General features: G+C 43.9%; 1 long non-coding RNA gene and 1 pseudogene across 1 annotated transcript; both read right to left on the bottom strand.

The window, feature by feature from the left end:
- Positions 1 to 340: 340 nt before the first annotated feature.
- Positions 341 to 21,740, bottom strand: LOC111097914. Its single transcript, XR_005366336.1, has 3 exons — positions 21,602 to 21,740; positions 21,209 to 21,348; positions 341 to 477 (listed from the first exon to the last, which is right to left on the bottom strand). It is a non-coding gene; the product is annotated as an uncharacterized LOC111097914 (long non-coding RNA).
- On the bottom strand, positions 3,330 to 3,453 carry LOC119874087 (annotated as a pseudogene).
- Positions 21,741 to 23,673: the final 1,933 nt, after the last annotated feature.

The raw sequence follows: 23,673 nt of genomic DNA, 5'->3' as shown, positions 1-23,673 counted from the left end.
GCACATGATGGAGAGAGCAATCTTGCAGGACTAGGACCTTAACCTGTGGGATCTGACTCTCTCTCCAGGGAAACAGTGTCACAGTTGAGTTGAACTACAGAACACCTAGAGGGTGTCAGAGAATTGTTTGTTTGATGGTGCGGGGAAATCCCTCATGTTAGAATTAATGATCACAACCTTTATTATGTAACAATCCATTCCAAACCATAGTGGCTTAAAAAAACAATGATTTATTGTTCCTCAGGATTCTAGGGTCAAAAGGGCTTAGCTGAGTGGTTCTTCCCAGATTGTACCCAGCTGGGCTTACTCACCTGGGTGCGTTCAGCTGGCAGCTGGGCTGAGCTGGACAGTCCAAGAAGACTTTACTTACTTGTCAGATGTCTTCATGATTCCTATGTAGGCTCTTCAAGTGGCTGGCTTGGGCTTCTTCACAGTATGGTGGCCCCAAAGTAGTCAGCTTTCTTGCATGGTGGCCGCCTGTCAAGAAGGAGGACACAAGAAGCTGCCTATCCTCTAAAAGCCTAGATTGAGAAGTCAGAGAACATCATTTCTGCGTTCTACCAGTCATAGAGAATCATGGGGAGCCCAGACCCAATGGATGGGAAATGAACTCTACCTCTGGATAGGAGAAGTGATGTGGGGTACAAGGAAGGAAAATTTAGTGGCAGCCATCTCTCAAGACCATCTGCCAGCTACGTCTATATTAGGCAATTTATCCCTCCATGTAATTAGTTAGAAATATTTTTGCCAGGGTATATGGTCTACTTTGGTGTATGATCTGTTGATGCTTGAGAAGAATATGTACTCTGCTGTGTTGGGTAGAATGTTGTGTAAATGTCAATTAGATCTTGGTACTGATGATTTTTTTTAATGTTGGTATTAATGATTTTCTGTCTAATTTGTCTTTTTAATTGATGTGTTGAAGTCTCCAACTAGAGTTGTGGAGTTGCCTATCTTTTCTTTCAGTTTTTTCTTCAGTTTTTACTATGCATATTTTATGGTTCTGTCATTTGATGTATACACATTTAAGCTTAATATAGGGATCCTGGGTGGCGCAGCGGTTTGGCGCCTGCCTTTGGCCCAGGGCGCGATCCTGGAGACCCGGGATCGAATCCCACGTCGGGCTCCCGGTGCATGGAGCCTGTTTCTCCCTCTGCCTGTGTCTCTGCCTCTTTCTCTCTCTGTGTGTGACAATCATAAATAAATAAATAAAAATTATAAAAAATAAAAAATAAATAAATAAATAAATAAGCCTTAATATGTCTTCCTGGTGGGGCAGGGGCTCCTTGATAGTGCTGGGCAGGGTTTATGAGTTCAGCTCCTAACTAAGTTTCTATGGATACCACCCAGCCTGGTCAAGGAGGGATGCCTTAAGTAGTGTTCCCCACAGCCCCCCACTGACACATTGAGGGGATGGTCTCATTACTGCTGAGCAGTGGTTAAATTCCTGACTCTCCCCTAGGTCTCCTCCAACAATACCCCAATAAGGAGGCAATGGGGTACTCTATTATTGCTGAGAGAAAGTGGAGGTCTAGACTCCCCACATAGTCTCCACTGACACAGCAGGGTGCTAGGGTGCCATTGCTATAAATTCTAGGTCCTCATTTGGCCTTCTCTGACACCACCCAGTGATGAAGACATAGATTGGGGTACCTCATTAGAGCTCAGCAAGTATGGAAGTCTAGGCTCTTCACACAGGTTTTGATGATGGTGAGGGGCGGGGAGTCATTTTTCCTGTGGAGTCTGGCTGACATAGAGTGGTTACTGTCTAAAAATTTTCTGTCTTGGTAAGCTGTCTCTCTCCCAGTCCTTTGAACACAGACAGCTGGCTTTATTGAGGTCTTACATCACTCTGCCTGTTTCTCTCCACCTTATATTTGGGTTTTTTTTTTTTTTTGTAGATTTTATTTATTCACGAGAGACACACAGAGAGAGAGAGAGAGAGAGAGAGAGAGGCAGAGACACAGGCAGAGGGAGAAGCAGGCTCCATGCAGGAAGCCCAATGTGGGACTTGATCCCGGTACTCTGAGATCACGCCCTGAACCAAAGGCAGACACTCAACCGATGAGCCACCCAGGTGTCCCTCTCCACCTTATATTTGTATTTCAGGACGTTTAGGTATACTTAGGAGGAATAGGGAAAAGTGTATCTACTCCAATTTCCAGAAGCAGAATGAAAGTTTCTTCTTAATACAATGAAATTTATCAGACCTATTTTATGGCTTTTAACTTTGAGTGATAGGAAAGATGTCCCCATTCCAAGGTCATAAAGAAATTTGTCATGTGATCGTCTAGTAATTTTATGATCTCATTTTTTTAATACAAAATTTGATCCATTTGATACTCGTCATCATGAGCATTGTGAGGTATGAACCCAACTTTATATTTTTCAAAATGACTAACCAGTTTTTCCAACAGTTGCTGCTATTTAATGTATAGATATGTCTATCTTTTTTTTTTAATTTTTTTTTATTTATTTATGATAGTCACACAGAGAGAGAGAGAGAGGCAGAGACACAGGCAGAGGGAGAAGCAGGCTCCATGCACCGGGAGCCCGACGTGGGATTCGATCCCGGGTCTCCAGGATCGCGCCCTGGGCCAAAGGCAGGCGCCAAACCGCTGCGCCACCCAGGGATCCCTAGATATGTCTATCTTTACTATATTAGGAGTACACCTCTAGAAGCATCTGGGTGACTCAGTCAGTTAAGTGTTTGCCTTTCGCTCAGGTTATGATCCTGGGATCCTAGGATGGAGCTCCACATCAGATTCTCTGCTCAGCTAGGAGTTTGCTTCTCCTTCTTCATCTGCCTTTCCTCTCCCCTGGTTGCACAATCCTTCTCTCTCTTTCAAATAAATAAAATATTTTAATTAAAAAAAATAGTACACCTCTAATTTTTTTGGCATTTAGCTATTATGCCTTGCCTATTCTTTTATTTTTAACTTTTCTTAATCTTTGTTTTAGACTTGTCTGTAGTGTGCAACACACAGGTTTTATTTTGTGATCTAATCTGAAAATCTCTTAAAAGATGAGTTTAGTGCATTTATAATTAATAATACAAAATATGTTTCTTCTTGGTTCTGTTATGTAATGTACTTGCCTACTACAAATACATTAAATTATTTTATTATTGTTCTAATTTTGGCAAGGTTTGTATTTTTATTTTGCTAATTACTAAAATTATGCATAAAGGATGCCTGGCTGGCTCAGTTGGAAGAGCATGAGATTCTTGATTCTTTTTGGGTGTCGAGATTACTTAAATATTTAAAAATAATAAAAAAATAAACTAAAATTATGCAATAATTAGATGTTAAATCTTTTTCTCCCAGGCTCTGTGTCTCCAGGACCTGAAACAGAGAGCCATGAGTCAGTCTGCCACAGTGTTGCTGTAGCTGCTGGAGCACTGGAATGGAGCCCATTAGCCACCACCAGATTAACAGGCCATGAACAGTGCCCATACGTTAAATCTTTATATAACAACTCTTGCCTCCTTCTTTTTCAGATATTCTTTATCTCCCCACTATGAATGGAGTGGGGGGAAGGGTGCTTCTAGCCCTCTCTTTCCCATTCTCTCCCTGTCCTCTACATCCCAATTTAGGACATTCATTTTCTTTTTCTTTACTTTGCTTGCCTAAAGGTTTCTTCATCTTTGTTTACCTTTGACTTAAGTGTGCTTAAAATCCTACTGCCTGATTTGCTAGTTTTAAAAATACCTTTAACTCTTAACTACAGAGAACACACTGATGGTCACCAGAGGGGAGGTAGGTGGGGGGATGGGGTAAACAGGTGATGGGGATGAAGGAGGGCACTTGTCACCATGAGCACCGAGTGATGTAGGGAAGTGTTGAATCACTATATTGCACACCTAAAACTAATAGTACACTGTATGTTAACTAAACTAGAATCAAAATTTAAAACTTGATTAAAAAGTAAATAATAGGGGCACCCAGGTGGCTCAGGAGGTTAACCGGCTGCCTTTGGCTCAGGTCATGATCCCAGGATCCTGGGATGGAGCCCCATGGGCTCTCTGCTCAGCAGGGAGCCTCCTTCTCTCTCTTCTTCTGCCCCTCCCCCTGCTTGTGCTCTCTCGCTCTGTCAAATAAATAAAATCTTTATTTCTTTTTTTAATTTATTTGGTTTCTTAGACAAGTGCTCAAGGGAACCCTGTGGTTGGTTATTGAATGTTTAACACTTGTCTCTAGCCTTCATACAGTTTAACTTGACTAATAACCCTTGGCTCACATTTTCTCTTATTGGCAATCTTGTGACTGTTACCCTGCTGTCTTCTGACTCTGTGTTGACTTTGAGCGATGGAGAAGTGTGATGCCAGCTGATTTTCTTTCCCTCAAGTAACAGTTTTGCCTGACTGTGCAAAACTCTTTATCTTTAAAGTCCAATCATTTTCTAAGATAGGTATTAACATTGACATTCTGTGTCAATTTTCTCTGGAATACATTGTGCTTTCTCAATGTATAGATTAAAATCTGTGTTTCGGGAAGCTTTCTTAAACACTTTTTTAAATGTTGGTTTTGATTCACTCTTTTGGTTTCTGCCTCATAAATTCCAATAATGCATCTATTGGGTCTCCCTTATCTGTTTTCTCTACCTATCACTTGCTATTTAAAGATAATTTTTAATTGATTTATGTCATTGTGTTAAAATTTATATAAAATAATATTTACAATTGTACCCATTTTTAAATTTTTTAAGATTTTACTTATTTATTGTAGAGAGAATGAGAGAGAGCATGAGAGAGTAAGAGAATCTCAAGCAGACTCCCCACTGAGCACAGAGCCCAACATGGGGCTTGATCTCAGGACCCTGAGATCATGACCTGAGTGAAACCAAGAATCAGATGCTTAGGGGATCCCTGGGTGGCTCAGCAGTTTAGTGCCTGCTTTTGGCCCAGGGCGTGATCCTGGAGTCCCGGGATCGAGTCCCACATCGGGCTCCTTGCATGGAGCCTGCTTCTCCCTCCACCTGTGTCTCTGCCTCTCTCTCTCTCTCTCTCTCTCTCTGTCTCTCTCATGAATGAATAAATAAAATATGTTAAAAAAAAAAAAGAATCAGATGCTTAGGGACGACTGGGTGGTTCAGCGGTTGAGTGTCTACCTTTGGCTCAGGGTGTGATTCGGGGATCTGGGATTGAGTTCCACATCGGGCTCCTTGCAGGAAGCCTGCTTCTCCCTCTGCCTGTGTCTCTGCCTTCTCTCTCTGTGTCTCCCATGAATAGATAAATCCCCCCCAGAAAAAGAATAAGATGCTTAACTGACTGGGCCACCCAGGTGCCCCTGTTCATTTCTGAAATTGTTTTGGTTTTTCTTCTATTTCCTAACTTCTACTACTCCCTAATATCCACCCACTATCCACCCATCTCTTTCTCTCTGGCTATTTCTATCCCAATGTCCTAAATTTCTGCTTTGTAATCTTCATCATGGTTTCAACTACTTAACTAAGGTATTTAGTAGTAGTAGTAGTAGTAGTAGTAGTAGTAGTAGTAGTATGTGTTGGAAGGTTAGGGTACAATTTCCCCCACTTTTGAAAACATTTTTTTTAAGATTTTACTTAATTTGACAGAGAGAGAGAGAGAGCACAAGCAGAGACATAGGCAGAAGAAGAAGCAGGCTCCCTCCTGGAAGCCTGATGCAGAACTCAATCCCAGGACCCCAGGATCACGCCCTGAGCTGAAGGCAGACATTCAGCCACTGAGCCAGCCAGGTGCTCCTAAATAAATAAAATCTTAAAAAAAAAAAAAAAAAAAGACCCTGGGAAAAAATAGCAAAGTAAAACTAAAAGAGGATTCATTCCCAAGCTCTGAGACCCTTCAACAGCCCCTCCAGCAGCTGGGTGCCCCCAGGGGATCTTGGGTCTGCCTTCCAGGGATGCATCCTCTTCCCAAAGGGGTTCTTTCTGGGTTGGCCACTTCTGAGTGCCCTCCTAGCCCACCCACTCCTTCTCACCTCTTCCCTTTGATTTTCAATCCTATTCACAGCAATGCCTCCTCAGGGAAGAGCCCTCACCTTCCAGGATCTGCCCCCTCAGATTCCTCCTCATCCCCCCTTCCTGTCCTGCTGCCCCACTGTGACAGCTTTGGGCTACAGTTATGTCATTTGAGTCTTGGAGCTTTCTTCTGTCTCCTAGATTCATTAATGGTGCAGTTTTGTGTTGTCATGGGTGGGGGAGGCAGGTGTCAGACAGAAATGAAGAGATCTAGAACTCAGCTCCTGCCTGAACCCCTCCAGGTGGTCCAAGGAGCTTCATCACCAAGTAACTTGATCTTGCCCACAGCTCACTTGGGAAGGCACAGGGAGCCGTCCCAGCCCATGATACTGGGGGGCCCTAGGCTGCCCTAATGTGGCTTTCTCACCAAGGAGCTGAGGATACTGCCCTCTTGCATGCTTAGCACCACATTTTTCTTGGATTTTTTTTTTTAAGATTTTATTTATTTATTTGAGAGAGAGAGAGAGAGAGAGTGTGTGTGTGTGTGTGCGCACGCACACACAGCAAGGAGGGGGGGCAGAGGAAGATGGAGAAGCAGGCTCTCTGCTGAGAGGGGAGCCCAACATAGGACTCAATCTCAGGACCTTAGGATCATGACCTGACCTGAAGGCAGACGCTTCACTGACTGAGCCACCCAGGCACTCCTTTTTCTGGGATTATTGAAACAGGATGCAATATTGCAGTTCAGTTCTGATGCTAACCATCAAGAACTAGCTAGCATCAGACTCTGCAAGTTAAAGCACAGACCCCAACAAGATTTCTCTGACTTCAGATGCAAGCTGCAGTTTCAGGGGTTCCCAGGCCACCTGCACTTCTGACCAGCTGGTTACAAATTTAGGAGTTCTCATGATCCCCTCGGTTTCACTAATTCACTCAAGTGGTTCACAGAACTTAGGAAAGTACTAGGCTTATAGTTTTATTATAAACGATATAAATCAGAAGAACCAGCCTAATGAAGAGACACATTAAGGCAAGGTCTCAGAAAGACCCAAACACTGGGCTTCCATGTCTTCTCTCTCAGCATCAGGATACAACACCCTCCCTGCACTTAGAGGCATTCACCAACCAAGAAGCTTACCCGAACCTCAATGTCTAGAGTATTTTTGTTTTTGTTTTTATTTTTATTTTTATTTATTTATTTGAGAGAAACAGAGAGAGAGCAGGAGTAGGGGTAGGAATATGGGGAGAGGGAGAAGTGACTCCCCACTGAGCATGGAGCCTGATGCTGGACTCAATCCCAGCACCCTGAGATCATGACCTGAGCTGAAAGCAGATACTTAACCGATTGAGCCACCCAGGCCCCCCTCAATATCTAGAGTTTTCATTAGGGTTTCATTACGTGGATATGGTTGATTGGATCATTATCCATGTGATTAAATGTAACCTCCAGCCCCTCTTCTATCCCCTAGCTCAAAGCCCTAAGCCTCTAATCACAAGGCTGGTCTTCCCCGGGTCATTGCCTTAACATAAACTCAGGTGTGATCCAAGGACCACCATGAATAACAAAAACTCTCCCATCACTCAGAAATTCCCAGCCCTCAGAAGCTTCATCCCAGCAACCCAAGACAAAAAGCAGATGAATTCTTTATTACAGCACATAAGGACTTTCGGGTGACTGTGCCCAGAACAGTGGGAGGCTAAAACCTGTCATCAGAGCAGCCAAAGAGACCAAGAAAAAGGCCCCAGAAAGAGAGGATGGCAGACAGGAGAGCTGTTTCCATAAAGAGCTACATAAAGAACTGTCTTGAGACTTGTTCCTCTGGCCTCAGAAGGCAAACCAGAAACGAGCAATTCTAGGTCCAGGAGACAAGTTGCTCATTAGGGAAAATGTTCTTCCCGTTTGAAGTGATTTCAGAGAGTGCCTGCCATCCCTGCAAGTGTCCTGGGGCTCCCATGTGTTAGGAAGAAAGATTCTTTCTGAAAGAAAGACCCTGCTCTGGGGGAAGGGACCAGGTGACTTCCAACATTTCCTGCAAATCACAAGAGCCTAGCGCCGTGACCAGATACTCCACACACACCCAGTTAACAGTCAATCTGTGTCACTGCCCTCCAGGTCTTGGCATATGATGGGGTGGGGGAGATAGAAGAGTACCCGAGAGCCCACCCTCATATACAACAGGTTGCAGCATGAGATTGAGTCATAGACAAAGTCTGCAAAAGGCCCCCTCGGAAGGACTCACTGGTCCTCTTTCATCCTCACGTCTCTCCTTGCCATGGACTGTGTCTACTCGGCTCTTTCCCCATAGCACTCTTATCCTCAAATGCCTATTCACAAGCCCCAAATGAGGCTCCAGGACAACCCTGCTCAGCCAGAAACTCATAAAGGTGAATCTTGAGCAAAGTGCCGTGGTCTCTGTTCTCCGTGGCCAGAGCAGCTTTGACCTCTCCTTCCTCAACATCCCCTGAGTCTGCTGTTAGCAGAGCCCTTCCCTGAAGGTGGGCTGGGGTGAGGTGATTCCTCCCTGTCCAAGCACACCTTGTGTCCCTCTCCTGCTCACCCAGTCTGTCTTCCTGGGCACTTTCTCTAGACTCGCCCTGCACAAGCTCATTGGGATTCTGCTGGGATTCTGCAGAGCAAGGTTCCAGCATATCCTCTCACCTCATCCCCTGCCTGTCCTGTCCCCTCTGCATGGTGTTCCCAGAGGCTACCCTTCTCTTGCTGTGTCCATGACTTTCACACTCTCCTTAGGTACTCCTAAGACCCATGGCTTCCCGTCCTCCCCAAATAGACCCCCAGTGCCTATTTCCCGGCCAAGTCCTCCTCCCATCTGTGATGGAGACACTCAACCATGGTTGAGTTTGGGATGGGAGGAACACATTCTTCACTTTGTTCATCTCCAACTACTTCAATATTTCACAATTCGGTGGCTGGCCAGCTATGATGGTTAGTGTTTTGTTTGTTTGTTTTAAGATTGTATTTATTTTTTTGAGAGAGAGAGAGAGACCACCATCAGGGGGAGCAACAGAGGGAGAGGGAGAAACAGACTCCCCTCTAAAGCAGAGAGCCCTATACAGGACTCTACCAAACCACCCTGGGATCATGGCCTGAGCCGAAGGCAAACATCCAACCCACTGAGCCCCCAGGAACCCCTATGATGGTTAGTTTTATGTGTCAACTTGGCTAAGCTGTGGTATCCGTTTATTCAACTCTCCACTAGTCTAGATGTTGCTGTGAGGGTATTTTGCAGACATGATTCATCCCTACAAGCAGTTAACTTTAGGTAAGGGAGATGATCCTCGATAATCTGGACGTGCCTTCAGCAAAGCACAACTTTTCCTGAGTAAGAAGAAATCCAGCCTTGGACCACAGTGTCAGCTCCTCCCTGATGGTTTCAGTCTGCCCTTCCTCACTGCTTCCCCTGCAGATTTCAGACCGGTCTCGGCAGTCTACAGCCATGTAAGCCTTGCAATGAATAAATCAATGTCCTCTCTGTCTGTCTCTTTCATGTACAGGCTGATTCTGTATAGGCCCCGACTGATACACTCCCTGACAGCATTGATTAACCTCAAATTCATCATTCTCCTTCTCTCGGCCCCCACCATCATGCCCACCAAGATGCTCTCCCAGGGAGTCCTCATCCTGGTGAATGGCATGGCCTGCCTTGTACCTGTCCACATCAGAAACCCAGGGGTGTCCTCCCTCACACTCCCAGTCAGCTGGCCCATCCCATCTCGAATCTGCACCCAGCCTTCCATCCTCTCTGCCTCTACCTCTTTCCTTCTGGCTTCAGCACAACCATGTCACTGGGCTCTCTGTCCCCATGATACATTCGTCCTCCTCATCCCATCCACCAGCTGCATGGTCTCTGAGAAGTCTCCTTCCCCTGTTTATCTTTTTTTAAGATTTTATTTATTTGTTGGACATACAGAGAGAGAGAGAGAGAGAGAAGCACAAGAAGGGGGACCAGCAGCCAGAAGGAGAGGGAGAAGCAGACTCTCCTCTGAGCAGGGATCCCGGTGTAGGACTCGATCCCAGGACCCTGGATCATGGCCCAAGCCGAAGGCAGATGTTCAACCATCTGAGCCACCCAGGCGCCCCCATTCCTCTGTTTAAAGGCCTCTCCTGTGTGTAGCATGAAGTCCACTCCCCATGCCAGCAAGCTCTTCCCGTCCCTCCCCATACCTCTTACTCCAACAGATAAGCCCCCAGTTCTGTGCCTGGAATGAGCTTCCTTCTCTCACCTCTGCACCTTTGCTTCAACTTTGCCTCCTCCTCAGCCACCTCACCTGAACAAGGCCAGATCCTCAGGCCTCCAGCTAGCACCTGGTTGGCTGCTTGCTTCCCCAAAACCCCAGCAAACTCAGCTTCCCTGGGAGCCTACTTCCAGGCCGAAAAATGCAATAAGCATTCAAGAATATTTGCCCAAAGAATATGAGGACAGGCCGATTTACCCGCTCTTTCCTTTCTCCCTTTTCCTTTTCCTAGTCAGAATGCAAACCAGAGAAATGCATTTAATTAGTTTGGGGGTTTACTAAAGGGAATTTCCTGGTCTCTGTTCATGACTTAACTGCAGATGATTAGGACAAAGAAGATTTCGCCCCTCAAGAACAAAATAAAACTGCTTTGACTCATAGGCAGGCTTAAATGGAGTTTTTTTCTAAATAAGTTCCCCTCTATTTGGTGATTCTTCAATATGTCCCAGAAGAACAGGTGGCTTCAGGTCACTTCTTTGGGGTCTGCAGCAGGTGAGAGGAGCTTTGCTCTGCTCCATGTTCTAGCTACTCCTGCCACTGGTGCCTTCATGACAGTATCAGATGGAACTCGCCCAGAGCATCTTCGCTTCTCAAAACAGAATCCTTGCCCTTGACTTTGAACCTTTGTCTCCAACCCTGTCATGGAATTCTTCTACGCATTAACTCCTTAGATAAAGCTCCAGTCCAACACAATCATCTAGACAGCAGAGCCCAGAGTCTGGTCCTGCCTGCTGGGCAGGGCCACCGGGGTCCCAGGCCTGTGGAGCTGGCCGGTCCCACCACCACAGGACAGCACACACAGCCTGCTGAAACGAGTAGCACTTGGCCAAGAAAGCACAGATGAACTTGCACCTGACTTTGACTTCCTTCCCACTTGAGATCCTTCCCTTCCCTCCCACGGCTCTCAATTCCTGGAATCCTGTGACAATGGGTCCTCCCTGGAAAACCAGGGACAGTGACGAAACCAGCATTTCTTGACTACTGCAAGGCATAATCTCCTGCAGTTAATTAAATGAAGAGATCAGAGGAAACAAAGATGGCAGACCCTGAATCCAAACAGTCTGGTGCCCATCGCATTGGTGAGGACAATCCCGGGGTCCCTAGGGGAGCCAGCCTCTCTTCTCACCACCAGGGGCTCCTCCTGCCGCCTTTGGCCCAAAGCTCAGTGCTCAGAGTTGGCCTCACCCCCCCACCCCGAGTTCTAGCCTCGCTCCAGAGAGACACACCATCCCCCAGTAATTTTCCACCCTGGCATTCTGGATTCCTGCTACTCAATCCGCTTGGAGACAAAGTCACACTTTTTATATGCTCAGAACTTTAAAGTCCTCTGATACAGAGATCAAACTCAAAGGGAAGAACAAAAGACATTCTATAGCTCCAGCAGCTAGAGGAACGAAGGGGGTGGCTGCCAACGGCAAAGCAGGTGAGCCAGCACCGAGCCCAGCAGGCCTGCCACCTGGCCGCCTGTCCCCGCGGCCCACTGCTATGGAAACCGCACACAGCATCGCGGCTCCCAGCACTCTCCAGGAGGAAGAGGTTTGCCAAGGCCACTCTGTGGGTAGAGAACAGCCAAGCAAGCCTCTGCAAGCTGGCCTTCCTGTCTCGGATCTGACACCTGCTCTTCATGGGCGTCTGGGACCTGGGATCGTCTCTCACCCAAAAGTGGGGAATAATATCACAAGATGAGGGGATAGATAAGAAATGTTGATTCAAAGGCTCTGGCCACTTCATGAGCTTGAAGTGACTCGGTGTTTTGATGACTGTGCATTGAATGGCAATGATGAGGATGGCTCTTGAGAAGCCAAGTGGGAAAGTGACCCTCCACTGCTTCCAGTCAGGACACATAATAGAGAAATTACTCTTCTTGGTTCAGGGATTCTCTCCCAGAACCCTTCCATGCAATGTGCAGACAACTGCCAAACAGCAATATTACACATTTATTACCACACCAAACTACAGCAGGTCTGTGCTAAGAATCAAAAAGTCGTGGGACACCTGAGTGGCTCAGCCGGAAAAACATCTGCTTTCGGCTCAGGTCAGGATCCCAGAGTCCTGGGATCAAGTTCCATGTCTGGCTCCATGCTCAGCAGGGAGTCGGCTTCTTCCTCTGTCTCTCCCCCACTCATGCTTTCTCTCTTAAATAAATAAAATCTTAAAAAAAAAAAAAAAGTATAGTCACTAGTCTCTTCTGCATCCTGCACAGGCCACTGGAATTAAAACCAGCCTGGACATGGCTCTAACCATCTCCTTCCTCCACTAGGAAACCTTCGGCGACTGCCCATGGCCTGCAGGAAAAATCCAAAGCTCTTGATGTATGGCAGCACAAGTTCTCCACAATCTGTTTCTGATCTTCCCTCCCACAGCTCAGCAGCTTGGACCTGGCCTCCAGCCACCCGGTGCTCCACATCATCCCTTAAACATTCTGGGTTCCCTTCCACGATTCCTCATCTGGTTGCACCACAAAGCAAATAGAACACACTGTCTACTTCTGAGCAGCTTTACTTGTGCTAATAGAAACCTGGATAATACCTGGCAACTAATACAACACTGTGGAGAGAAGGTGCAAGTGGGATTACTTGGTACCAGAAGACAAGGAAGGATTAGAAATTTTCCCACGGGGGAGAAAGAGATGCTCTCAGACATTGCTGGAAAAGAATAAGATGGTTTAACCCCTGTAAGGGGAGACAGCTGGCAAAACCTGCCAAAATTATAGATGCAAGTACCCTTTGAGGCAGCAATCTTGCTTCTGGAAATTGATTCTGCAAACACCCCTGCATGCATACAAATGGCAGACGTACCAGATTATTCATTGGCACGTTCGTTGGAATGGCAAAAGATTGGAAACATCCCAAGTGGCCCTCAATAACAGGCTGGTTAATGTGCTATGACATCCACCCAGAGGACTCTAAGGCTCTGGGAGAAGCAACAAGGGAGATCTCTGTGGACCCCTATATAAAGATCTCCAGACTATATTGGTACATATAGAGCCTGCCACCCTTTACAGGACAGCAAAATTAAAATACATATTCATATACAATTGCATAAGGAAATATTAGAAGTAGAAACAAGAATCTAATAAAAATGGTTACCCAGAGAAGGTGTGAGCAGAGTTGAAATAGCAGATGACAACAATTTCTCATAGCAGTTGATTTTTGTTTTTTTTTTTTGTTTTTTTTGTTTTTTTTTTTTTTTAGCAGTTGATTTTTGAACCCTATAATTTATCTCACATTCAAAAATTAAAAATAATTTGGAAAGGATTCTACCTACACAAACATAAAACATTTTTAAGTTCAGTAGCTACAAAGACACAAAGTTGGGATCCATTCTGATCCAAGGCATCTACGTCTTTTGCCTTTTCTTCCCCATAGAGAGCGTTCTAGAGGGAAAGCATTTTGTCCTTTTGATCTTTGTGCCTTGAGGAGCAAGCACATACTAGGCACTCAACAAATATTTATTGACTAGATGGCTGCTGTTTTGTGGAAACTGACAGCCACAGGAAAAATGACAAGGCGCCAGTGCACATGATCAGGACTGTTCACTTTATTTAACGAGAATCACCATAGTGATGAGAGACAAGTGAGAAGAATGGCAATGTGGTTGCTAACAGCAGAAGATCCAGGCCGACGGGCCCTCTGAGGCAAATCCTGGACCATATCCGAACGAGGGGCTCATTGCTGACTGGAACTTCATGCTTTGGGGGGATTTTATTGTAAAGTTTTATCCATTTCAACAGCAAATGCTGAAAATGTTTAAATATGCATTATCCCTTAAAATGAGTAGCTAAAATACAGGAGACTTGGTTTTCTTGCCATTTTTTCTTTGCTGATTGAAAAAAAAAACAGGAAATGAAATCTGGTTTATATATAATTTGTCACACATGTAATATATCCAACTTTGTAAGCACTCCAAGTTTTCATTAACTCTGCTGAAATATATTTACATTAAGAAATCTCTCAGCCCTAATGTCGTTAGTTTCAAACTTCCAAACTTAGTTGTTTTGCTAAAAATGCAGATTAGAGCCAGATGGAGGACTGAGCACCCCCATTTGACCTCCCTCCTAACCAAAATCCCATTAAATAACAGAAAAGTCTTGTTTAATTAGAAAAGGCAAAAGAGAAAGAAAAGGAAAGGAAAAAAATTCATAATGGCATGGGAAGATAAGAAAGATCACGGGATCAAGTCTCACATTGGGCTTCCTGCATGGAGCCTGCTTCTCCCTCTGTGTCTCTGCCTCTCTCTCTCCCTGTGAGTCTCTCATGAATAAATAAATAAAATCTTTAAAAAAAAAAAAAAGAAAGAAAGAAAGATCACCATCGTTGGAACATAGCATTTGTCCCCAAGCTAAACCTGAGGGCGTGAATACTTAGTTCAGAGAGGCAAGGCAGGGACTATCCTAGTGACTACTGACCCTCCAGGAAGGTCAGGTCACCTCTACACTCTCAGAAGAGTAGAGCCCGCCCTGCTCCAATAATCAATAAAAGCAAGTATGATCAATAAAATAAGCAAGCTAGTGGGGATTTTTAGATCTACAGATGGCAGATGGCCAAGAATTGCCAAACATTTGAGAAAACCAACACCATAATAAGGTAACATAGAATGTAACCTAGAAGAATTACAACCAGGGGCACCTGGGTAGCTCAGGGGTTGAGCGTCTGTGTTTGGCTCAGGTCATGATCCCAGGGTCCTGGGATCAAGTCCCACATCAGGCTCCCTGCAAGGAGCCTGCTCCTCCCTCTGCCTGTGTCTCTGCCTCTCTCTTTGTGTCTCTCGCAATTAAATAAATAAAATCTTAAAAAAAAAAACTGCAACCAAAGGAATCAATAGAGAAAAACATTCTAATAACTATAATTTCTATCTTCAGAGAGATAATAGAATATATTTCATCCATAAAAAATTAATTTCAATTAAGAAAAAACAAAGATTAACTTCAAACACTGAATAGGTGAGGTGAATATTAACACCAACACAGGTAAGGGGAAATTAGTAACCAAAGAATGGAAAATCAAACCAAAGAATTCCCTTCAGGCTTAGTGTGAAATGACAAACAAATAGAAAAATGTCAGTTAAAAAGTCATAAGATGTGGAAGGTAGACCAAGAAATTCCAATATCTGTATGACAGAAGTTCCAAAGAGAGAAAACAGATAAAATGAAAGTAAAAAAGTACTCAAAGAAAGAATGGGTTTGTAGGTGGGGATTCAGAGCTGAAGAGAGACACCAGTCTTCATACCAATAGGGTTAACTGGGTACCAAGCAGAGTGAATAAAAAGTGAAAGAGAATTTTCAGAAATCTAGGCATATCATGGTAAGAGACACACCATGGTAAGAGTTTGGAAAATCAAAGATGAGAGGAAAACCCAACTAGCTTTCCAAGAGAGGAAATAAGCTATCACAATAGAATTAAAATCGGCTTGACATTGGACGTCTTCACCAACAACCCTGAACACCGGAAGATAATGTTCTGAAAAGAAAAAAAGAAAAACAAAAAAGAAAACATTTTTAACCTAGAATCCAATACCCAGATGAACTAGCATTCAAGTGGGGATCAATATAAAGACATTTTTGAGCATGTGTAGGTTCATGCCACCTGTAAACTGCCCCCCAAGAATCCAAGAAAGTGGAAGATACAGGATCCAATAAATAACAGAAGGGAAAACAAAGTAGAAACTTAGAGTTGATGTGTTAGGTTGTTTAAAAAGTTAAATTTCAGTCTGGAATTAAAGTCTTAAATGCACTCAGTGTGGTAGGGATAATGGGAACAGCAAGGAGAAAAAGAAGCAAAATCACACACAGGTCCACATATTACTGTCCTACTGCAAGAACGGATCTTTTTTGCAAGTTACCCCATTAGAACTGCCAGACTTCCAAAATAACCTAATTTGGGATTTTTACTAAACTGTTCTGATTCCTTAAATAATTGGACTAGACAACATAGAAAGAGATGGAATACTTCCAAACTCGTTTTATGAGGCCAGAATCACCTTAATTCCAAAACCAGACAACGACTCCACCAATAAGGAGAATTATAGACCAATATCCCTGATGAACACAAATGCAAAAATTCCCAACAAAATATTAGCCAACCAGATCTAACAATACATTAAGACGATTATTCACCATGACCAAGTGGGATTTATCCTCGGGATGCAAGGCTGGTTCAACACTCATAAAACAATCAATGTGATAGATCATATCAACAAGAGAAAAAACAAGAACCATATGATCCTCTCAATAGATGCAGAGGAAGCATTTGACAAAATACAGCATCCATTCCTGATCAAAACTCTTCAGAGTGTAGGGATAGAAGGAACATTCCTCAGCATCTGTAAAGCCATCTATGAAAAGCCCACAGCAAATACCATTCTCAGTGGGGAAACACTGGGAGCCTTTCCCCTAAGATCAGGAACATGACAGGGATGTCCACTCTCACCACTGCTATTCAACAGAGTACTAGAAATCCTAGCCTCAGCAATCAGACAACAAAAAAATAAATAAATAAAAGGCATTGAAATTGGTAAAGAAGAAGTCAAACTCTCCCTCTTTGCAGATGACATGATCTGTACATAGAAAACCCAAAAGACTCCATCCCAAGATTGCTAGAACTCATATAGCAACTCAGCAATGTGGCAGGATACAAAATCAATGCCCAGAAGTCAGTGGCATTTCTATACACTAACAATGAGACTGAAGAAAGAGAAATTAATGAGTCAATCCCATTTACAATTGCACCCAAAAGCATAAGATACCTAGGAATAAGCCTAACCAAAGAGGTAAAGGATCTATACCCTAAAAACTACAGAATTGAGGAAGACACAAAAAGATGGAAAAATATTCCATGCTCATGGATTGGCAGAATTAATGTGGTGAAAATGTCAATGCTACCCAGGGCAATTTACACGTTCAATGCAATCCCAATCAAAATACCATGGACTTTCTTCAGAGAGTTGGAACAAATTATCCTAGGAATTGTGTGGAATCAGAAAAGACTGAATTGCCAGGGGAATATTAAAAAAGAAAACCAGAGCCGGGGGCATCACAATGCCGGATTTCAGGTTACACTACAAAGCTCTGATCATCAACACAGTGTGGTACTGGCAGAAAAACAGACACATAGATCAATGGAACAGAATAGAGAACCCAGAAATGGGACCTCAACTCTATGGTCAACTAATATTCAACAAAGCAAGAAAGACTATCCACTGGAAAAACGACAGTCTCTTCAACAAATGGTGCTGGGAAAATTGGACAGCCATGTGCAGAAGAATGAAACTAGACCATTCTCTTACACCAGACACAAAGATAAACTCAAAATGGATGAAAGATCTAAATGTGAGACAAGAATAGAGGAGAACACAGGCAACACCCTTTTGAACTTGGCCACAGCAACTTCTTGCAAGATTCATCCATGAAGGCAAGAAACAAAAGCAAAAATGAACTATTGGGACTTCATCAAGATAAGAAGCTTTTGCACACCAAAGGATACAGTCAACAAAACTAAAAGACAACCTACAGAATGGGAGAAGATATTTGCAAATGACCTATCAGATAAAGGGCTAGTTTCCAAGATCTATAAAGAACTTATTAAACTCAACAGCAAACAAATAAACAATCCAATCATGAAATGAGCAAAAGAAATGAACAGAAATTTCACAGAGGAAGACATAGACATGGCCAACAAGCACGTGAGAAAATGCTCTGCATCACTTGCCATCAGGGAAATACAAATCAAAAGCACAATGAGATACCACCTCACACCAGTGAGAATGGGGAAAATTAACAAGGCAGGAAACCACAAATGTTGGAGAGGATGCGGAGAAAGGGGAACCCTCTTACACTGTTGGTGGGAATGTGAACTGGTGCAGCCCCTCTGGAAACTGTGTGGAGGTTCCTCAAAGAGTCAAAAATGGAACTGCCCTACGACCCAGCAACTGCACTGCTGGGGATTTACCCCAAAGATACGGATCCAGTGAAACAGCAGGACACCTGCACCCCCATGTTTCTAGCAGCAATGTCCACAATAGCCAAACTGTGGAAGGAGCCTCGGTGTCCATCGAAAGATGATGGATAAAGAAGATGTGGTCTAGGTATACAATGGGATATTCCTCAGCCATTAGAAACGACAAATACCCACCATTTGCTCTGACGTGGATGGAACTGGAGGGTATTATGCTGAGTGAAGTAAGTCAATTGGAGAAGGACAAACATATGTTCTCATGCATTTGGGGAATATAAAAATAGTGAAAGGGAATAAAGGGCAAAGGAGAGAAAGTGAGTGGGAAATATCAGTGAGGGTGACAGAACATGAGATTCCTAACTCAGGGAAATGAACAAGGGGTGGTGGAAAGGGAGGTGGGCGGGGGGTGTGTGACTGGGTGACAGGCACTGAGGGGGCACTTGATGGGATGAGCACTGGGTGATATGCTATATGTTGGCAAATTGAACTCCAATTTAAAAAATTAAAGGGATCCCTGGGTGGCGCAGCGGTTTGGCGCCTGCCTTTGGCCCATGGCGCGATCCTGGAGACCCGGGATCGAATCCCACATCGGGTTCCCGGTGCATGGAGCCTGCTTCTCCCTCTGCCTGTGTCTCTGCGCCTTTCTCTCTCTCTGACTATCATAAATAAATAAAAAAATTTTTTTTAAATTTTTTAAATTAAAGAAAAAAAATAATTGGACTAGAAAGCCAGTTTAGCTTGTCTAAGTTAATGAAAGTGTTCATAAATTTTTTGCCTTTGAATTTACTCAAGGGCAGGGTTAAGGTGGGAGTACATCTAAGAGATTCATTTCAGTGATCGCATAGCATTTTCAGCACCCTCTAAACCACAGTATGTCAAGTTGTGCTACATGGAGAGCCGCCTGGGATGGAAGAGAGACCACATATGATTAGGAACTGTACAGAAAATGCTGTATCCTGATAGGTTCTCTTAAAAAGAGCACTGGGTTGACAAAATATGAAAAATAAGAATTCTTGGGGCTCCTAAGTGACTCAATCGTTAAGCATCTGCCTTTGGCTCAGGTTGTGATCTCAGGGTCCTGGGATCCAACCCCACGTTGGGCTCCCTGCTCAGCAGAGAGTCTGCTTATCTCTGCCCCTCCCCTGATCATTCTCTCTCTCTCTCTCTCTCTCTCAAATAAATAAATAAAATCTTTTGAAAAAGGAAAATAAGAATTCCTAATATATCAACATACCGAATTAAACAGAAATCTCTTCCATCCTTTCAAGTCCAATAAAGAAACTTCTTTTAGGAAAAGAAATAACAAGTGTTGGTGATGATGTAGGGAAATAGAACCCTTGTGCACTGTTGGTTGGAATGTAAATTGGTGCAGCCACTGTGGAAAACAGTATGGAGGTTCCTCAAAAAATTAGAAATAGAAATACCATATGATCCAGCAATTCACTTCTGTGTATGTATCTGAAGAAAATACTAATTCAAAAAAGATATTTGCACCCCCGCGTTCACTGCAGCATTATTTACAATAAACAACTTAAATGTCCATCAATGGATGAATGGGTAAAGAAGAGGTGGTATATACCCACACTCAGCCATAAAAAAAAAAATGAAATCCTGTCATTTGTGACAACATGGATGAACTCCAAGGGCATTATGCTAAGCGAAATAAATCAGACAGAGAATGATAAATTCCATATTATCTCACTTATAGGTGGAATCTAAAAATTAAAACTGAGTTCATAGATACAGAGAACAGATTGGTGGTGGTCAGAGGCAGGGGAGGTGAGGAGCAGTTGGCCAAGTGGTTGAAGGGTGTCCACAGGTACAAATGTGTAGTTATAAAATAAGTAAGTTCTGGGATGTAATGTACAGCATGGGTACTATAGTTTACAATATGTATAGTATATTGGTATAGTATATTTAAAAGTTGCTAAGAGAATAAATCTTAAGAGTTCTCATACTCTTATTCCTTCCTCTTATTCCTCTCATATGAGAGGAATACTATGTAACTACAGGTGGTGAAGGGTGTTAACTAGACTCACTGTGGTGATCATTTTGCAGTATGTACAAATATCAAATGATTGTGTTGCAGACTTGGAACTAATATAATGCGATAGTCAATTATACCTCAATTTTTTTTTAAATAAGGGGGAAAAAACTTCTTTGATTTACAACAATCAGAAGCAGGAGTTGTAGTCTGAATTATTAAACCCGATTCTTCAGCCCTTCTACATCCTTGCCACAACCTCATTGTGGGTGGGATGCACTTTCCCATCTCCTTCATGCAACCAATAGATTGTGAGCAGATATGATTCAAGCAAAAATATGAAATGTTTGTGTGCTGAGGTGTGCCCTCTCTCGGCCCCCACCATTACCCATGATGAGCATGGCCCTGCCCGTCCCCAGAGAAGGATAAGAGACATGAGGAGCACAGTTGCCTGGCCTGCCTGCAGCATGAAGCAAAGCCACACTAGCCAACCCGCAAACCCACAAGTAGGAAATAAGCAATCATTACTGTATGCCATTGATATTTGGAGATGATTTGTTATGCAGCATAACTATGGCAATGGCTAGCTGATACTTGGAGGGGCAGGGAACAGCTGTTACTGAATCGCTGCCTTATTAACATGGCTTCCCTCATGTGTAGGTAGAACATTCCACTCTGGCAAAAGTCGCTGCTTCCTGGGATGCAGTGGTGACACAGGCACTCTCATATGCTGCTGATTGATGAGTACCTTTCAAAGAGCAATTTGGAGATGACTATCAAGATTCTAAAAAAATGTGGGGCACCCGAGTGGCTCAGTCAGCTAAGTGCCTGACTCTTGAGTTCAGGTCAGGTCTTGATCTCAGGGTTGTGAGTTCAAGCCCCACATGGGGCTCCACCCAGCATGGAGCTTACTTTAAAAAAAAGAAGAAGAAGAAGATTCTAAAAAATGCTCACATCTACTGACCCAGTTAATTTCATTTCTGAATACTGATCCTAAGGGAGTAATCCTAAAAAGCAGAGAAGCTTTATGCACGATGGCAATGTGGTTTCTAATAGAAAGAAGCAGTGACTGCACACTTACCCTTTATGGTTTTCACATGCATTTCTCCTTCAATGCTTACAAACTCTGAGAGTTTTGCCGAGAAAGACTGAGAGACAGAGTCACCTTCCGGAGGCACTTCAAACACAGGGCCCATGGTCTTAACCTCCATACTCCACTACCTAAAATGGCCAAAAGAAGATATGTGATTCATTCACATTCTAAAATATTATGCAGCCATTTAAAAATACACAATCATTTTTAAATGCTTCAAAAATAGATGATGATATAAAGCTATACAGAAAAAAAAGTAGAACACAAATTAACCATCTCAAATCTTGGAATAAAGCAGTAAGCAAAAACAAATACATACACAATCAAGCACACCAAATTAAAGTTACAAGGTATTACTACACACTCACTAGAGATGCTCACATTTAAAAGCCTCGACAAGGGACGCCTGGATGGCTCAGTGGTTGAGCGTCTGCTTTCAGCTCAGGGCGTGATCTGGCGGTCCTGGGATCGAGTCCCACATCAGGCTCCCTGCAGGGAGCCTGCTTCTCCCTCTGCTTATGCCTCTGCCTTTCTTCCTGTGTCTCTCGTGAATAAATAAATAGAAATTTAAAAAAATAAAAGACTTGACAAGACCAAGTGTTTGCTGGGCTGTGGAATTCATACATTATTAGTGGAAGTGTAAATTGACACAAGCATTGTGGACAAGTCTTTGGCAGTTTCTTAAAATGTTAAACATTCTCCTACCTGATGACTCAGCAATTCCACCCCACTGCATTGACCCAAGAGAAATGAAAACATGTATCCACACAAATCCTTGGAGAACAATGTTGATTGCAGATTGAAACAACTGGAATGCTCAACAAGGAAATGGATAAATAAACAGTGGTGTATTCACTCAATGGAATACCACCCAACAATTTTAAAAGGAATGGTTTGCTGATGCGAAGGGAGAATCTCCAAAAAGTGTGTTATAGCTAGACAAGACAGATTCAAAAGAGCACATAGTTTATGATACATTAATATGAAGTTGAAAACCAGAAAGAGGGGCACCTGGGTGGCTCAGTTGGTTAAGTGTCTGCCCTCAACTCAGGTCATGATCCTGGGGTCCTGGGATCCAGCCCCGCATTGGGCTCCCTGCTCAGCAGACAGTCTGTTTCTCCCTCTCCCTCTCTCCTCCTCCCCACTTGTGTTTTCTCTCTCTGTCTCAAATAAATAAATAAAATATTTTTAAAAGAAAAGAAAACCAGAAAGAAAAAAAAAACACAAAAACCTAATAATTTGGAATAGAAATCAGCACAGTGGTTGCTTGGGGAGAGAGAGCAGTTAGAGTGGAAAGAAAAAGGATAGAATTTTCCAGCAGTAATGACAGTGTTCTATATTTTGATTGTGGTGTGAGCTACATAGATATATAAATATTTGTCAAAAATCATTGAACTCTACACTTAAGATCTGTGTACTTCAGTGTACTGTACCTCAATTTTTTAAAAGATTTTATTTATTTATTCATGACAGACACAGAAAGAGGCAGAGACACAGGCAAAGGGAGAAGCAGGCTCCCTGCAGGGAGCCCGATGGGGGACTCTATCCCAGGACCCCAGGATCACGACCTGAGCCGAAGGCAGATGCTCAACCCCTGAGCCACCCAGGTACCCTGTACCTCAATTTTCAAATGTGTATCAGTGGAGTTGGATACAGTGTCCCACTGAAGCTGAGGGGCAGATAGGCCAATCTGTGGAGTTGGACAACCCCCAAGACCCAGCGGGCTCTGGGCAGACCAAGCTTGATGCTCTCCTGGACAGTCTGGAGTGCTTTTTTGTGGGGCTTGGGGATCTAGCCACTTCTCTAGACTTTCTGAGGTCCCAGCCATACCATGGCTCGCCAAGGGTCTTATGCAGCTCTATCGGCTCATTCCCTCTGAGAGTTGAACATGGACCAGGCAGGCTTCCTCATCGCTCTCACAAGAGGAGATGGGGTGGAGGGTCTTGGGTGACTGTGACAGAGCTGGCCCTGCCCCAGGTGTTAGAGAAGTGGACACCATGGGGGCCTAAAATTAGTGTCAGCTGGTGGTAGGTTAGGACAGGGGCCTTGACCCGGGCAAGCAGAGGTCAGCAGAGCAAGAGCAGAGTGTTGCAAGGCCGTGGCCACCTCTCAGGGGATGAGAGGCTCCCTCCCAGCCCACAGAGCCAGGAGGGACCAAGGTAGGAGGGCTGAGGGCTGCTGCGTGGCAGGAAGGAGCATCTGGAGACGTACCTTAGCCAAACCCCACAAGTTGACAACCCAGACGTAACTGGGATTACCCAAGTAAGGCTCCCTGAAAGCCCTGGAAAGATGGAAAGAGACTGGCACACCCCAGGAGCCTGGGCTGCATCACTAGCAGGTGAACGTGCGCTCGTGGCGCCTTGGAGCAGCCAAGTTCATGTGCAGACAGACTGCACGAGACCACATTTGGACCTGTGGGCTGCACTACATGGGACTCCAAGCTTATATTCAGA

This window comes from Canis lupus, chromosome 11 (genome assembly GCF_011100685.1).
Source record: "Canis lupus familiaris isolate Mischka breed German Shepherd chromosome 11, alternate assembly UU_Cfam_GSD_1.0, whole genome shotgun sequence".
Classification (NCBI taxonomy): Eukaryota; Metazoa; Chordata; class Mammalia; order Carnivora; family Canidae; genus Canis; species Canis lupus.
Note: the sequence above shows the minus strand (reverse complement) of the source record. Positions and strands in the feature narration are given on the sequence as shown.